A 15,624-nucleotide genomic window follows, 5' to 3' on the forward strand; every position below is an offset into this window, starting at 1 on the left:
TGTGCAAGACAATGAGGAAAGTGGGGCTAATATACAAATATTTCAGTTTGGTATAAGATTATTGTTTATTCAATTTTGCTTGTTTTTAATCATATTCAGAAAGATAGTGTTAAATTGACTTTCTGACATTAAGAACAATTCAGGCTTAGTGAGAGCTGATAAACAAAAAGTTAAATCATTCTAAAACCATAAAAAGATGACCAACTGCAAATTATCTAAGAATATCATTTGTAAGATAATAAAATGACTTTTTACGGTAAACTATCCCTATTGAAACAAAAAAACGAAATCTTAAAGACAATTTTGACCTGGATAAATCTACTGCCCAATAAAGACAAACAAATTGTGCCAATGAAAAAACACTTAATTCACAGTCACAACATTGGTTGAATTAGCACATGTTTCTACATGTGAGCAGTAACGCCACGGCAAGGCTTCAACCCTGTTACTGGCATTCATACACCATTCACGCCGGGTGTAACTCCTCACAAAACATGACAGACGTGACGCGAACAAAGACAACACAAGAGGCTTAAACTGCACGTGTCTATGAAGTCCCTACCTTTGCTCATTAAACTCATTGAACTCATTTAACTAAACTTAACTTCCAGGAGAAGGTAAAAAAAACCTCATCTGAAGCAGCTGCCAATTTGCCTCAGATAGGGAAAAAAACCCTTGCCTTTGAAAAACTACAGAACTACAGAACTCTATACATAACTAACAGGGTGTGGGTTCTACTGTATAGACATGATGTGCAGGTAGGCAAAGCCTTTTATATCTCACATTCTCTCACACAGTCAGTCACCATTTTCTCACATATATTATTACTTATCTCTACTTACCGTAGTGCCACCCAGAGAATCTCAGGATTCTAGAAACTGATGTTACCAAGGGATCTTATGGTCTGGAAGATGGTATCTCAGGCTGAAGCTGATGGTGTAACCCAGAAATGCAGGAGATGGTACGGCCTTTGTGCAGCAGGTGGTCTGATCTTGAAGCCCACAGATATGACCCTGTCCTCTAATCTAATGTACCTATGCTAGATGGAATAGCATGTTAGTATTACTGGCTACATTATTCAGTGAAATACAAATCTACAGCAGCCAGGAGGAACAAAAAAACTAAAAGTTGGCAATAATCAATTGGTTTCCTGTTGAAACTTTCATTCTTTTTGGGCTCAAGAATTGACAGCGGCTCTCACTCATATGGCCTGAATAGCTCAGCAGATGGCTGCATAAAAAAGGGGAAAAAAATATTTTAGTCAAGATGATATAAAATATCTGTCAGGACCTGCCTGTACTCGAACTCTGGACTTTATATTCGGCAGGTTCTGCATTACTCCATTGAGCCACTTGAGACCTTGGGCATCCAGCTCTAAACATTATATTCACCCCTCTTTGCTCCACTGTTCTGACTTGTCACCTCCTCCTCCCTTAGTAAGCCCAGGTGGTTGCAATTGGACAATTATCGGGCTTTATAAGCCAGTTAGAAGCAACCCCTGGTTGCTTGTTCATTAAGCCTTTTTTGTGATTCCTGTGTCCGTACCTGCCTGACTCCTACCTGGTTCCTGCACCCATACCTTCCTGTGTTCCTGTGACCATACCTGCCTGACTCCTGCCTGGTTCCGTTCCTCGTCTCCTGTCCCTGACTTCTGTTGGATCTCCCGGTATTTGACCTCGGCCTGTTTATTTGACTCCTCTCTGTCTTCAGCCTGCCCCTGACCACTGCCTGTTATTCGGACCTTCCTTGCCTGCTGCCAGTCCTGACCCTTTGCCTGCTTAACGGACTTGTATTGTTTTGCCGCCTGCCTCTGACCACGCCTGTTTTATGGACTTGTATTTCTTGCTGAATCCTTAATAAATTCTCTGCATCTCAATATGCCTTCTGCCTATATACAACAGTACCCGTTATATCCATATTACACAGCATATAGGCTCCTACCTGCCAGCCACCCACCTGTGGCTATACCTGCCAGCCACCCACCTGTGGCTGCTCCTGATAGAATGAACAAGCCACATAACAAGGAGCCTGCTGGTAACTCTGCGGTTCAAAGCAATGTTGAACTACAACTCCCTGCAGAATGGCTTTCATCCATTAAGAGGTATGAAGGGGAAGAAGACTCATTCAATTATTTACTTGACTTATGTAAAAAGTTTTCTACAGTTCAATTTTTTAAGGAAGCTCCTGACAATATGAAGAGCAAATTGATTATTCTTTTCCTTTTGGGCGGTGAGGCCGCAGAGTGGGCTGAAACCTGCATCGATGAAGATGCACATTTTTTAGAAGACCCCTGTTCTTTTCTTTCATTTTTAAAGGCAACATTCACAGGAGATTTATGGCCGGTTTCAGATATATTTTCCTCCACCTCAAATCCTTCTGTTGCTGTACGGCCTAAAACTTTCCAACTCACCCCTCCGGTTCCAAGGTATTCACCCAGGCCCAAGACCTGCCCACCTGCTTCAACTTCTTCCAGTGAGTTTTCCGAGGTAAAAGAATTTTCTGAGGAAGAGTTTTGTGAAGATTCACCTGATGAGGAAGATTGGCAAGATATTTTTGATGACGAAGAATGGGAAGATTTGGACTCAGATGAGGAAGAAATACCTACGGCATTTACCACTAGGTTTAGAGGCCGGTCTGTCTCTAAGAATCCGCCTATCCTCCAACCTTCTTCTGTTTCTTTTCCTGTTGTATCAGCCCCTCAAGATCTCAGACCCGAACCTCAATTTATTTGTTTTTCGAATATAACCAAGTCACCTCTGCTGTCTTCAGCTCCTGTGCCTGCACCTCTGCCGGCTCCAGTCTCTGTGCCAGCGCTTCAGTCTCCTGCTCCGGCCTCTGTGCCAGTGTCCCAGCAACAGCGGCCTTGTCCTATTCCAGCACCCAGACAGCGGCCTTGTCCTGCCTCAGCTTCTGTGCCTGAACTGCAACCCTCAGCTTCTGTGCCTGAACTGCAACCCTCAGCTTCTGTGCCTGAACTGCAACCCTCAGCTTCTGTGCCTGAACTGCAACCCTCAGCTTCTGTGCCTGAACTGCAACCCTCAGCTTCTGTGCCTGAACTGCAACCCTCAGCTTCTGTGCCTGAACTGCAACCCTCAGCTTCTGTGCCTGAACTGCAACCCTCAGCTTCTGTGCCTGAACTGCAACCCTCAGCTTCTGTGCCTGAACTGCAACCCTCAGCTTCTGTGCCTGAACTGCAACCCTCAGCTTCTGTGCCTGAACTGCAACCCTCCGCTCCTATGCCGGCTCCCCGAAAGCTGCTGCTGCCTGCTCTAGCACCTGCTATTAGCCTACCGGTTCCTGTACCCGCAGTCCAGTCTCCGGTTCCTGTACCCGCAGTCCAGTCTCCGGTTCCTGTACCTGCTCCGGTGTCTGCTACCCAGCCAGTGCCTGCTCCGGTGTCTGCTACCCAGCCAGTGCCTGCTCCGGTGTCTGCTACCCAGCCAGTGCCTGCTCCGGTGTCTGCTACCCAGCCAGTGCCTGCTCCGGTGTCTGCTACCCAGCCAGTGCCTGCTCCGGTGTCTGCTACCCAGCCAGTGCCTGCTCCGGTGTCTGCTACCCAGCCAGTGCCTGCTCCGGTGTCTGCTACCCAGCCATCAGTTCCTGCCTCGGTGTCTGCTACCCAGCCATCAGTTCCTGCCTCGGTGCCAGTTCTCCAGCCATCAGTTCCTGCCTCGGTGCCAGTTCTCCAGCCATCAGTTCCTGCCTCGGTGCCAGTTCTCCAGCCATCAGTTCCTGCCTCGGTGCCAGTTCTCCAGCCATCAGTTCCTGCCTCGGTGCCAGTTCTCCAGCCATCAGTTCCTGCCTCGGTGCCAGCGGTCGTGCCTGCTCCTGCCTCGGTGCCAGCGGTCGTGCCTGCTCCTGCCTCGGTGCCAGCGGTCGTGCCTGCTCCTGCCTCGGTGCCAGCGGTCGTGCCTGCTCCTGCCTCGGTGCCAGCGGTCGTGCCTGCTCCAGCTTCAGTGCCAATACTTCTGCCACCAGCCTCTGAGGACAAAAATGCTTCCGGACCTGCCATCCCTGCTACTGGATCTGGTAGTTCTGGTGTCCCAGACTCTGCCAGTTCTGTTGTAGTGTTTGGTGGTCTTGTTGCTTCCCTGGGCGTCTCTCTTACACCTGTAGTGGGTGTCTATAATGGTCCTCCACCTGTAGTGGGTGTTTTGTGTGGCGACGACTCCGCTGTGGCCCCTGACCCTGGCGACGACTCCGCTGTGGCCCCTGACCCTGGCGACGACTCCGCTGTGGCCCCTGACCCTGGCGACGACTCCGCTGTGGCTCCTGACCCTGGCAACTCATCTGCTGTGGCAACAGCTTCTGGCAATCCTCTTGCACCTGCTCTGGCCCCCAACTCTGATGACCTTTTTGCTCCTGATTGTGGCACTTTACCTGTTTTGGTTTCCAGCTTTGGTGACATTCCTGTTCTGGCCCCTGACCCTGGCATCTCATCGGCTCCTGTCTCTGGCAATTCAGTTGTTTCTGCCCCTGGTTTATTTGGCATAACTTTTTGCAGACAATCATTTCAAGTCTTTTTAAGTATTTTCCTGTTTCTTTTTGTTCCCATGCAATTTGTCAATTTTTCTATTAATGCAAAGAATTCAAGTTTTTTGTTAAATGATGTGACGTTAGCCATGGTCAGCAAGGTAAAACTAAAACATTTCAGTGCTTCTCTGGACAATTTGTTCTATACATCACAACAGATCTCTTCTAAAGGACACTTTCACATTGAGTACATGCATCCACCTGATCTGGGGATCGCCCGGAGGTCGATCCTTCAGGGGGGGGTAATGTCAGGACCTGCCTGTACTCGAACTCTGGACTTTATATTCGGCAGGTTCTGCATTACTCCATTGAGCCACTTGAGACCTTGGGCATCCAGCTCTAAACATTATATTCACCCCTCTTTGCTCCACTGTTCTGACTTGTCACCTCCTCCTCCCTTAGTAAGCCCAGGTGGTTGCAATTGGACAATTATCGGGCTTTATAAGCCAGTTAGAAGCAACCCCTGGTTGCTTGTTCATTAAGCCTTTTTTGTGATTCCTGTGTCCGTACCTGCCTGACTCCTACCTGGTTCCTGCACCCATACCTTCCTGTGTTCCTGTGACCATACCTGCCTGACTCCTGCCTGGTTCCGTTCCTCGTCTCCTGTCCCTGACTTCTGTTGGATCTCCCGGTATTTGACCTCGGCCTGTTTATTTGACTCCTCTCTGTCTTCAGCCTGCCCCTGACCACTGCCTGTTATTCGGACCTTCCTTGCCTGCTGCCAGTCCTGACCCTTTGCCTGCTTAACGGACTTGTATTGTTTTGCCGCCTGCCTCTGACCACGCCTGTTTTATGGACTTGTATTTCTTGCTGAATCCTTAATAAATTCTCTGCATCTCAATATGCCTTCTGCCTATATACAACAGTACCCGTTATATCCATATTACACAGCATATAGGCTCCTACCTGCCAGCCACCCACCTGTGGCTATACCTGCCAGCCACCCACCTGTGGCTGCTCCTGATAATATCAGTTATAATCAAGGGAATGTTGACTGTATCCATATAAAGGTTTTAAATTCTGTAGCAGTTGGTGTTTCAGTTTGCCATGTATTTCACCATTATTCAATAAAGATCACAATAGAAATATGCAATATTTTTTTTTTGCAGAGGCATCTTCCCTATGTGTATAGGTTTCCCCTATGGGCTGTCATGGCTGTGTGAGAATGGAGACTTGTGTGTTACATGCTTAAATAAAACTTCCACAAACTAAACCTGCTGCTTTCTGATCCACCTATTTCACTAATCAGTGTTATTTACCCAGGGCTATAATCATTTCTCATTGGTATTCACAAATCGTGTACTTACTGCTCTCGGCTGGAATGGGGGTTGCACTCCTTTCTCTTCCAGAGCCACCCAATCAATGGATTTAAAGAATTGGTGGCTCCTGATGTTTCATTGCATGCCAAACCGTTGTTTTGGCTTCTTTTGAAGGAGCTTAAGGGTCAATGGACACATATTAATATCAAAGATTTTATACCTACTAAAATACCAACCCATAAGATTGCAAATGATTTGCAAACATTGCTAAGATCACAGGTTTGCAGGTTAGATATTCATATTTACATGGGTTTGTTGAAAATAACATGAGAACAGTCATTTAGAACCTGTCTTTTCGTGCAGTCCTACTCTAAAAGCTCTTGATTAGCAAGAATATGGCAGTTTAAGCCTTCAGGTTAACTATCCCTATAACAACGTAGCTGATAGGAATACAAAACAAATGCTTTATAATAGCAAACAATAATTAAAATATGGATTTTAAATGCATTTTCAAGTCAAGTTCTGTTCACTGTGCTCATATTGTTATATGCCCAAGATCTCTGATAAACAAATCAGATTTAGAGATCTTCGAGGGGATTTTTGGAAATGTTATCAAAATTGGCAACTTTAGGAATGCTTTACAGCTTGGTACTTTGGAGTAGAAAGACACAGGTACCCATTTTAGATTCGGGGGGATGTGTACTTTCCAAAAATATATGACTTTCTGGGGTGAGCATACTTTTTACTAGCTTTATCCCACATATAATGATGTAAATGTGCTGATTTTGCTGGAGCTGAAATGTCTAAAATAATTAATCATATGGGAGTATGTTCACATTGGGGCCCCTACATGCCGCATACTTAGGTAAACCTATGCATATTAGGCATCAAACTGTTCAGTGGACCCCTGGCGTTCACATTTAGGGTGTTTTATATTGGTAAACATCCAATAAGAAATATCAATATCAATATAATGTGATTGGCCCATAGTGATTCCTTTACAATTTGTTTAAAAGCTATTATATAATGTGATAGGCCTGTGGAGATTCTTTACAACTGGCTGTTTATGCTAATGAATTGTATAACGTGATTGGTCCATTTTTGGAATCCTCCTATTGGCCATTATGTCTTTAAATAGTGTGTGTCTTCTTGATAGTAAAGCAGCCTATGATTAAGTACCCCTAGGTACGAAACGCGTAAGGCTTTTGTCTGATGTTTTATAGATTAAATAAACTATGAACTTTTATGAATATTACTAGCTGCTTCCTTTGACTTTCTGACGTATTGTGGATACCAGAAGTGCCTGCCTGCTGTTTTCCCTTGTGTTTTATATGTATGTATGTATGTATAACTTTATTTATATGTACGCAGCACTGTACAGTAGAATACATTAATATAAACAGGGGTATTAAAATAGATAAATACAAAGTATTACAATAAGCACAAATAAATACAAGATACAGTTGCAATAAGTTAAGAGTCAAAGACACAAGAGGATGGAGGTCCCTGCCCCGTAGAGCTTACAATCTATATGGGAGGGTAACTTACAGACACAAATAGGCAAATATAAGTGCTGTAGGTCACAGTGGGTGACATTACAATATAAGTGCTAGTTCCCTGGTCAGGTGCTGGGCAAGTGCTCCAAAAGGTAGTCTTTTAGTTTGGTTTTAAAAAGACTGAGGGAGGATTCTCTCCAGAGGAAATCAGGGAGGGCATTCCAAATGTAAGAGGCAGCAAGGTAGAAAGGTTTAAGTCGGGAAACAGCAGTTGTAGTAGGGGGCGCAACCAAACGATTGCTCTGCGAGGAGACGGCCAGGAACATACAGAGACACAAGGGAAGAGATGTAGTGAGGAGCAGACGAATGGGGGGCTTTGAAGGTTAAGAGAAGGAGTTTGTAAAATATTCTTTGTTTAATAGGAAGCCACGATAAGGACTTTAGCAGGGGAAGGGCCTGAACTCTCCTGCATGAGAGGAGAATTCTGGCAGCAGTATTTAATATAGACTGTAGGGGGGAAAGATGGGAGTTAGGGAGGCCGATTAGTAGCAGGAGGCTGATTAGTAGCAGGAGGCCGATTAGTAGCAGGAGGCCGATTAGTAGCAGTATATTGGTACCTAATGCTATGTGGGAGATAAGATGCTGCAAAGTTGAAGTTTTGAGGGGATTTTTGGAAATGTCATCAAAATTGCCAACTTTAGAAAAGCTGTGCGGCTTGATACTTTGGAGTAGAAAGACATGGGTACCAATTTTAGATTCGGGGGGATGGGTACTTTCCAAAAATATATGATTTTCTGGGGTGAGCGTACTTTTTACTAGCTTTCTCCCACATAAATGATGTAAATGTGTTGATTTTGCTGGAGCTGAAATTACAGAAATGACAGAATATATGGGGTTATGTTCACATTGGGGCCCCTACATGCCACATACTTAGGTAAACCTATACATATTGGGCATCAATCTGTTCAGTGGACCCCTGGTGTTCATATTTAGGGTGTTTTATTTGGTTACTTTATGACCTGTAGGAAATAAGATACTATAGACTGGAAGCTTTGAAGTTATTTTTTAAAAATTTCACAAATTTTGATAAAAACCAATAAATTTAGGAAAGCATTGCGACTTGATAGTTTGGAGTAGACAGACAGTTATGCCTATTCTGGACTCCCCAGAATCTGTTCTTTCCAAAAATGTACATTTTTCTGGGATAAACCTTCTGTTAGTGGAATTTTTGGCCTTGAAATCTAAAGTATGATGCTTTCTGGAGCAGTGCTTTGGAAATTTGGTAGTGTACTGCTGGGAGTTTTTGACCTATACAAGTGAGAAATTTCACTAAAACTATATATAGTTGGTATTGGCACGTTCAGGAGACATGGGACTTTCTAAATCAGTTGTATATTCTTGCATAAAATAATTTCTGTTTCTAGTATGTGTGTTTATATTATGGATTTTTTTTATTTTATTTTTTTCATTTTTAGACATTTAGAAGCCTATATCTTGTTACAGAATTGGAATTACACAAAAATTCTACCATACTTTGAAAGCTTAGGTTGTCCTGAAAAAAATGATATATTGTTTTCCTGGGTAAACTAAAAGTCTCCCCGAGGAAAGGCCCCTAAAGTGAAACAGTGCAAAATGTTAAAAAACTGTCTGGCAATACAAGTTCCGCTTATACCAAAACGGCTGGCAGTGAAAGGGTTAAACAGGAAAATATTGGTTACATCCATAAATATTATTGTATAATACTCTTTCTTTAAAGAAAAATAAATGAAAAATTGATTAAAAAAATTGGAATATGTTTTCTAATATCAAAATGTACATATTGCATTATTCCATTGCTTAACACAGGGGCAGGGAACCTATGGCTCGCGAGCCAGATGTGGCTCTTTTGATGGCTGCATCTGGCTCCCTGCCAAATCTTTAATAAAAAAAATAACGGGGGGCGTGGCCTGCGCTCGGCAGATAGAAGATGTGTTCTAAGCCTTAGAACACGTCTTCTATCCACCGAGAGGAGGGCACGCCCTCCTCTGCATCCGGCATCCTTAGCGGGTTGCACTTGAACCAGGGCCCAGGGAACTGAGAGGGACATGGAGCAGAAACCTGTGACAGTTCACGCTTGAATTGAAAATAAAATGTGGCCAATATGTCTCTGTTGGGGCTACAAAGAGAAGCCAACTGTGCACTGTGCTAGGTAGCCCTCTAGTTATACCACTAACAAGCCATATTGAACAGGTAAAGATGACACCCACCCTACCTTGCCCCGCAGCATCCCCGGCCGAACGGGCCTGAAGCCACATCATCCTCCACAGGCAGCCGCAAATCAAGGCCCCGGCTTCAGCCTAGCTCCCGTCGGCCATTGTATGGCTCTCACGGAATTACATTTTAAAATATGTGGTGTTTATGGCTCACTCAGCCAAAAAGGTTCCCGACCCCTGGCTTAACACATAGTTTTGTTTGGTAAAAATATATAGTTTTTTGCTTCACTTACCAAAATACAGCAAAATAAGGGGCTATTTATCAACACTGGGCAAATTTGCACTGGCAGTAACCCAAGGTAACCAAACAAATATTTGCTTTTATGGTTTTACATGCAACAGGCTGAAAAAACCTTATCACTTAGCAGGTGCAATGGGTTAACGCCTGGGGCAAATTTGGACAGTTTTGCTACTGGCCCGAGGGACGAAAATGGAGCAAACATATGGGGTAATGTAATAAAAAAGTAGCAAACTTTTGACTGTTTCTTACATTATATTTGAAGAAAGAAAAGGGATATAAAATGTAGTCATTTATTTGAGCAATCAAAATTACTACCCCAACATATGAGAATGATCCAGGGGTGGTTGAAGTAGTAAACCAAATAATATTAAATTCTACCATAGAATCAATTTTTGTACCCTATTATCTTATACAAGCATTTACATACAGGCCCGGATTTGTGGAATTATGATGCCGAAGTGGGTTGTGGGTTGCAATTGGCTGGATTTCTGTCCAGGTTTCTTAGGGGCTGATTTACTTACCCACGAACGGGTCGAATGGAGTCCGATTGCGTTTTTTTCGTAATGATCGGTACTTTGCGATTTTTTCGTATGTTTTGCGATTTTTTCGGATTCTTTACGAATTTTTCGGATCCAATACGATTTTTGCGTAAAAACGCGAGTTTTTCGTATCCATTACGAAAGTTGCGTAAAAAGTTGCGCATTTTGCGTAGCGTTAAAACTTACGCGAAAAGTTGCGCATTTTTCGAAGCGTTAAAACTTAACGCTACGAAAAATGCGCAACTTTTCGCGTAAGTTTTAACGCTACGCAAAATGCGCAACTTTTTACGCAACTTTCGTAATGGATACGAAAAACTCGCGTTTTTACGCAAAAATCGTATTGGATCCGAAAAATTCGTACAGAATCCGAAAAAATCGCAAAACATACGAAAAAGTCGCAAAATATTCGTTTTCAAGTCGGAACTTTTCCAATTCGGATCGGATTCGTGGGTTAGTAAATCAGCCCCTTAGTGTTTTAAACTGGAGAGAAAGTTCTGAACTGGACAGCCCTTTGAAAAACTGGGATGTATAAAACCACATGGGTGGCAATCATATCTTTATCTACAGTATATTCTCTCTGATGATGACTGGATCTATTATACAGAAATCAGTTATTGAGAAAGCTTTGAAATACAGCAATGCTTGGGACCTGGGGCTTTCCACATAAGGGATCTTTCCATTTACTCCATACCTTAAATCTGCTTAAAAATCATTTAAACATTAAATAAACCCAATAGGATTGTTTTGCCACCAATAAGTATTAATTGTATCTTAGTTAGGACAAAGTACAAGGTATTGTTTTATAATTACAGAGAAAATGGAAATATTTTTTAAAAATGTGATTTATTTCCTTAAAATGGAGCTGATGAGAGATGGCCTTTCTGTAATTCTGAACTTTCTGGATAATGGGTTTCCGGAGAACAGGTCCCACACTTGTAATAATAAATGAACTGTACTTGATGGTAACTAAGCCATATTGAGGTCAGTATCTTAATATGTGTCTTTCATTTACTGGCCAGATTATTTTTTGGTTTTCACAAGGCTAGAAAAGCCAAACTGGGTCAAAACCTAACAGGTAGCAACCCTAGTCCAGCCCTCTGTATTTCATAGCACAGTATGGCCCCAGAATTTTGTCTGGTGCCGCATTTCATAACATAGTGTGGGCCAAGCATTTTAGGCTAATGCCAGACGTGGCGTTTTTACGCTGCGTATTTTCTCCGCCTAAAAACGCTGCACAACCCACACAGCCCCTGACTATGGCGTTTTTCAGCCTAGTGCTGGTGACGTAGCAAATCCCATTTCCCATGGTGCTAATACTGCGAAATAGTTAAAACGCAGCGTAGTTCCGAAAGGTATGGCAGCTGCCTTTGTGTAAACATAGGAATAGGTTGCTGTGCAAATAATGGCGTATTTCGGCAAACGCATGAAAAGTCTGTGGTAATGCGTTTTCTAGCGTATTTACGCATAGTGTGTTTTCCATCGAGACTGTTTAAGTTATTTCTATGGATGATGATATTGTGCGTTTTTCAGCCGCCAAGAGAATTAGAAAATAAGCAGAGTAATAATGTCATGTCTGGCATTAGCCTTATAAAAGTGGGCCCTAGCATTTCATGATACAATGTGGCACCAGCATTTATGACACAGTCTGCCATCTAGGAAATGGGCCCATCTGACTTTACATTAAAGCTTCCAATTGTACCATGTTTATTGGGTAGCCAGCCTCATTCTGTCTAGCATGATCAAACTTTGCAGTCATTGTTCACATTATATAAAATGCTGAACCCAACTAATTGGCCTGGAGAGATAAGGAGTATTTGTTCAGCAGAGCTCTTGGTGCAGTGCATTTGGGTTTGGAAGCGTACCATGCTTTGCCTGTCATGAAATGCTTTTGGCCAGAGGCCTGGACTGGCAATCCGTAGATAGCAGGAGGCTGTTTGGGCCTTTGTATACATTAAAGGGCTTTTTATATCAGTTTTCAAATGTATGAATTCTATTTTGTTTTTCTAAGTTTATTAAACTTGCACATTGAATGTTTGCCTATTTATTATAGTGATAAATGAGTGCGATTAAAAAAACTTGTAAACTCAAATTACAAACTCGAATTGACAATGGCTTGACTTTACCTAGGACAACTCCCATTGACTTCTATAGAAACTCACAAGCTTTTAGATGGCCAATTTTTACATTTGAGTTTTTGCGCTTAATAAATGCCAGACATTCTAGTTTTTGAATTATAACTTGAATTTGAGTTTTTTAAGCACAAATGAACTTGAATCTAAATAAAAAACAAAACTCAACTATTGATAAGTCGCCCCCTTAATGCCATGGTCTATTTTGAATCACATTCCAGACTGTCATGTAAAAATGCCTTTAGGCCAGACTAACATGAAATGCTGGGTGCCACAATATGACAATGAAATGGTTAGGACCAGGTCTGGACTGAGCTTCAAAATAGGCCCTGGCAATTTAAGTACACAGAGGCCCAAACAGCCCCCTCACAAGCTCACTAAATAGTGACTGTCTGGCATTTTGCAGCAGCCCTTTTGGCATTTGCCAGAACACACATATTGACAGTCTGGGCCTGGTAGGAACCACACTGGGCACCTTGTGCTTCTTTACTTCTGAAAACATCAATTCAGTGTAGAAAGGGGAGTGTTTTTATTAAATGGCGTTGTAAGGGTGAAACTACAAAGCAGCATGGCCACGTTTAGTTTGTAAGCTTTTTCCCTCATGTATAAGTTGTTTTTTACGTAATACATCTGTGTATTTATCCGTTTATTATACAGTTCTGCAAAATAAGTCGGTTCCTTATTTTTAAAACTTGCTACTTTTTTCCGCCGTTTATTTAAAAATGTGTCGGTTACATTGGCACTACAACCACCCAACCTCCACGGTGGACACCTGACAAGCAAATGTAACCTAGGGCTGATCTCTAGAGGTGGAGCCCCGCCCCCACCCACTAACGGCGTGCTGTACAGGAATCAGCTTCCGGTTTCTGAGGCGTAAGGTGTATTTTTTAAGGCGTCGTAGATGGGCTGTTACATAGGTAACAGAGCCGCTTAGCGGATCAGGGTTCAAGTGCTCCATTTAGAAAGATAGCGCCTGATCTGCGTTGCTTTGTAAAGTTGCGGAAATCAACCAATAAAGCACTGATACGCTGAAGGGTAGCGTCTCACCTAGCGGCATGGGTTTGGCGGCAAAAAAATCCATAGTAGCTGTTTAACGGTTTTATTTTAACGCTTTAGGGAGCTCTGTGCCCTGTATTACCACTCCCACCAAGAGACGTTAGGGCATGAATTCTATGGATAACAGCAGTTTGTAGGCAGAATTGGGCGAAACTGTGACTCTTCACAGAAAATCTGTCCGGCTAAGGGGACGACTGATTCTGAATGGCGAATACTTGAGGTAGCGTGCTCTGTAAAATGACGTATTTTCCGGCAGGTTTGCTGTGTGGCGCCGTGGCTTAGTTGGTTAAAGCGCCTGTCTAGTAAACAGGAGATCCTGGGTTCGAATCCCAGCGGTGCCTTCGGAACGTCGTTCTATTTCTTTTGTCTGCTTTTATCACGTGGCATTCAGTCGCACTAGTACACTGCAAGAAATATCTTTCTGTAATACAAAAGCTGAGCGAGATTTACAAAACCAAAAGCCATACCCACATGTATTAGCACCAAGGGCACACACACAGTTTCACCTACTACAGCCCACACTGCTAAACAAAAAACTCCTGATTCTCCTGTAACAAGCCTTCAGTAGGGGAATTCCCAGCGTGTCTGTAATGGCGAAGACACACAGGGCGATTAGTTGTCCGCAATCGTGCAATTAGTCATGGCAACTTGTATATTAGCCTATCGTAGTCATAGCGACTAATTGCCCCATGTGTCTACGCCCTAAAGAAGCAGCAGGAATTAAGTTTTAGCAGCTGGTAAAGGCACAGAATGGAGTGGGCTGAGACTGAGAAAAAGCAGAGATAAGAGACGTGGGGGCTGGTGAGAGACCATTGATTATTCCCATAAAAGCAGCAAACACATTCTTCTGTGCTGTTCCCACTCTACCATCATTCCCGAGACTGGGATATTACCCTTCCCTGCCCAGTTTCACAATGTAAAGCTGGCTAAACACGTTAAGATTTTTAAAAGATCCTAAAATGATTGTTTAAAAGTATACAGTATCTAGTAGAATTAAGTCTAAAACAACTGGACTTTTCTGAGTTTTTCTTGAAAACGTTTCACCACTCATCCGAGTGGCTTCTTCAGTTCAAATGACTGGTAGGGAATTCCCCGGTATTTAAACTCTTGATGGTAGTAGAGTCACAGACATCCAATCACAATGGTTCCATTGAACTTGTTCAGTTAGGTGTTAGCTGAAACTGACAGGTGTAAGAAGGTATGATCCAATCACAATGGTACCAAGATTCTCATTGATGAAGGTGTTAATCCTTCAAAGTACATGACTGGAAGTGTGAACTGTTGTGAAACTGCCGGGGTAAGGATGTCAACGCGCCATTGTATGTTGGTGACAAGCGGTGTCTCAGGCCCCCTCCTCTGTTCAGGGATGGTTTTTCCAGGTTGGCATAAATGGCCTCTTTCACACCTCTTTCAAACCATCTGTCCTCTCGGTCCAAAATATGCACGTTACTGTCCTCAAAAGAGTGACCTTTTTCTTTGAGGTGTAGATAGACCGCTGAGTCTTGTCCTGAGGAGTTTGCCCGCCTATGTTGGGCCATTCTCTTACAGAGAGGTTGTTTTGTCTCCCCAATGTATAAGTCTGAGCACTCTTCACTACACTGGACAGCATAGACCACATTACTTTTCATGTGCTTGGGTGTTGGGTCTTTCGGGTGCACCAGCTTTTGTCTCAGGGTGTTGCTGGGTTTGAAAAACACTTAATTAGACTTAATTCTACTAGATACTGTATATCATGACCTGGATGAATGAGAATCTTCATAGACATATTTTTAAAAGTATAATTTGCCCTTCAATGAAAGCGACCATTTCAAGCGATATTGTCTAGTTGAAGCTAGGAAAACTGCCTGCTTGGTCCTGCAAACTAGACAGTTGGCAAATTTCATTGTTAACAATGAAAAATTTCAAACCTGCCCAATCGAATTTATGACCAATGTCAGACGAAAAATTGCTAGACCGTACATCTTTCAGTGCCCACTAACTTTGAGATATTTACATAGAGTTGAAAAAAGACCAGGGTTCATCAAGTTCAACCCTTCCAAGTAAACCCAGCACACACACTATACACTCACATACATAAACCATATATGCCAACATAGATTTTAGTATCAAAATAGCCTTG

At 42.9% G+C, this 15,624-nt stretch overlaps 1 non-coding gene across 1 annotated transcript; it reads left to right on the plus strand.

Moving 5' to 3' along the window:
* The first annotated feature begins 13,772 nt into the window (after window positions 1–13,772).
* trnat-agu lies at window positions 13,773–13,846 on the plus strand. The gene has a single exon. It is a non-coding gene; the product is annotated as a tRNA-Thr (tRNA).
* Window positions 13,847–15,624: the final 1,778 nt, after the last annotated feature.

The sequence above is a fragment of the Xenopus tropicalis genome, chromosome 4 (assembly GCF_000004195.4).
Source record: "Xenopus tropicalis strain Nigerian chromosome 4, UCB_Xtro_10.0, whole genome shotgun sequence".
NCBI lineage: Eukaryota > Metazoa > Chordata > Amphibia > Anura > Pipidae > Xenopus > Xenopus tropicalis.